The following is a 3,056-nucleotide window of genomic DNA, read 5'->3' as shown; positions in this document are numbered from 1 at the left end:
TTTTTTTTTCTTTCACTCCCCTCCCCAGTCAATGCGATTTCTTTCCAAGGGTAGAAAATACGGCAAATCGAAACGAAAGGCGAATTTCCGACTTATCATTATTCCGAAAGTATCTCAATTTCCCATTCGATGCAAGTTGTACAGCGAAATTGTCTTACCATATCGGATCGCGCTCTTGGTTCCGAGTTTCGATTCAAATTTTAAACTCGAATATTCAGTCATTTATTTCAGCGTGTGAAATAAAATCGTCAAGCAAAGTAAAAGAGAAGAAGAAAGTATCTTTTGTTCGGTGAAACAGCTGAGAACGATAATTGGGAGCTTAACTATTAAAAATCGAGTGACATCGAGTTTGAAATGCGATACACAAACTGAGAGGCAGCTCATTAGAGACGATAATCCTCATGAGGGTGCGCATTTTTTATCCGGCAAATCGGGCGAATCCCTCGGATCCAAACGAGTCCATGGCGAATTGCACAGGTGGCACAGGTGGAAACGTATCGTGTATCGAGTCCCAGGCAAAGGTAATCGCGAAACACCACCGCGACATTAATGCAATCGATATCGAGCACGTAGCACGCCAGCTGGACGCGAATGGTCGCGCGGTACGATGATCAATTTACCGTTTAATCGCAGAGAAGTTGATACAACCTGCTACATCGCCTACTCGTTACGCGCCAGACATTAGATAGCCTCGTTATTTATTAGACGTCATCGATTTGCCTGGGAACTAAACTGGCCAACGATGACGCGATTGTCCCTTTCCCCTAGAGCGCCATTTTCGATTCGACTCGTCTCGAACGATCTGTAACCTAATTCTATTCGAGGCCGATTCTCCGGTTGATTCGATCGAGCGCCAGTCGAACGTAACACGTTGATCCAATTGTCAGAAAAATCGTCCAGTATATTTTCTCTGGCGACTGCACACAGACAGTTTCGTCGATGAGGGGGTAATTTATGAACGTTCGGTACATTTTTGAGATATCACGGTAGAGCTGCACGTGTCGAAGCTCTGAAAGAGAAGAAGTGATCTCGTATCTTGCTCCAAGCCTTTCCGCTTGTATTTTCTACGAAGCAATTTTTATCTAGCAGGCAGGCTAGAGCCGTTGCATTAAGCGGATTTGCAATTTTTCACGAGCAGCCTGACGCCGGTGGAGGGAAAGGGCCTGCGGCCAGTATTATGCAAATGGGCAAAGTGTAGGTATAGGACAAGCCATTAAAACGCGGAATGACGAATGACGCGCTACGTCGCACCTGTGCCGCGTCTTTCATGATAACGATTCGATTTCCGAAGAGAAGCGTTCGCGACGCGGCAGTCGAGCGAACCTTAATTAACATATTAGAATCGTCGATTTATTTTATGGCTCGGTAAAGACAAAGTGGCAAAGTCTTTGCCATCGTCTGTCCAATTTCAATTTGTTACAATTGTTACGACTATAATTTTAATCGTTGATATTCGTACGGCTTCTATAACCCGTATAATTGTATTACTTATTAACGCTAATAATGCATATTGTTTGATCGATGTTTTTCAACCATTCATTTCCATCTTTTAAACGCTCATTATTTAGCATCACCTTTATTACGTTTAAAAATTTTTTATAATTGTATCACTTTTTGTACTATAATGAGTATTTTTCTTTGTCCGTGAAAAATGAATAAATTAATAAATATTGTTGATGAATATTTATACCACACGATCGAGCTTCATTCCGCTCTCGTTACGTGAGCATGCACGAGGAAATTCGGATTTAAGGATAATTTTGTAGAAATTCATCGTGTATGATCATTTCCCGTATAATATCGTTTACACGAGTCGCGAGCTTTTCAGTTTCAGCGTTCCTTCTCCCTTCCCCTTCCCCCTTAAATTATCAATTTTTACAATTGTTTAATTCCTTGTAAATTTGCACGACAAAGTGACGCGAACTTCCACGTTTATTAGGCGACAAGAGACGAACACTTCTCTTCGTTTGTCATACAATTTTCGAAAGGACAATACTCGAGCAAAGTAGGATAATTTGCAACATTAAATGAGATAACAAGATTAAATATCGTAATTTCTAACTCGCTCTTTCTATGTACGTGTATATATATATATATATATATATATATATATATATATATATATATATAATATATATATCCTACCGTAAGTATGTATAACCAATTTCTCTTTTTTCATAATGTCAACTCTTTTCGTGGTTATCCGCGGCATTCCGCTTCGCAGGCGATCTTCCAGTATCTTTTAATTACATCATTCACCGTACTTTTCCCTACAGATAACGTTGAAGCAATTTTCCGAGACGACTTCCCCGCTTCTGACAACTTTATCACAATGTTTTCGTTTCAGTAACTAGCTACCGGCTGAAGTAATAATTCCGCGTGATATTATTTGAATGTAAACGCTCACCTTTTCACTGAGATAGAACAGAAACCGACCGGGAACATTTGAACGCATTAATTAATTAGAAAGGCAAAATAGTCATTGGTTCCTTTAAATAAATTCTTACTTCTTACCACTAACAGAAACGCCTTGAAACTTTCAACCTTTGTCAAAGAAATATTGTAGAAACGATCCACCGAGGATCTTTCGAAACGTCGATTTTGTATATCGAAATCATTCTCGAGTCGTTTCATACCCACCTAAAGTGGGTCAAGCGCCTAAGTCAACGAAGATCCGATTCGAAAGCGTTGAACGCCATCTGCGACAGAAGTCTCGTCACTGACCTTTTATTAAAAACTTATAACAGATACACGGTCGGGAACTTTGGAACGCGCCAATGTAGTTTAATTGTTCTTTAAATATATATATACGAAGTCAAAATAGCGTTGATTTCTTTTTGCAGTATTTACAAATGTAGTATCGTAGCTATTTTATTTATATCATATTATATTATAATCTATATATATATATTTATATTACATTATATTATATTTATATTATATTATACCTGTAGTTGTTATATTTTAGTCGCATTTAATTGTAACGTTAATAGTTTATAATATGAAGAAGCGCGACGTTGTCGTGGAGCATTTTTTTTTTTTTTTTTTTGAAAAAA

Source organism: Frieseomelitta varia, unplaced genomic scaffold (assembly GCF_011392965.1).
Source record: "Frieseomelitta varia isolate USP_RPSP 00005682 unplaced genomic scaffold, Fvar_1.2 scaffold_555, whole genome shotgun sequence".
In the NCBI taxonomy this organism is placed as follows: Eukaryota; Metazoa; Arthropoda; class Insecta; order Hymenoptera; family Apidae; genus Frieseomelitta; species Frieseomelitta varia.
The sequence above is the reverse complement of the archived record's forward strand: the minus strand, read 5'-3'. Positions refer to the sequence as shown.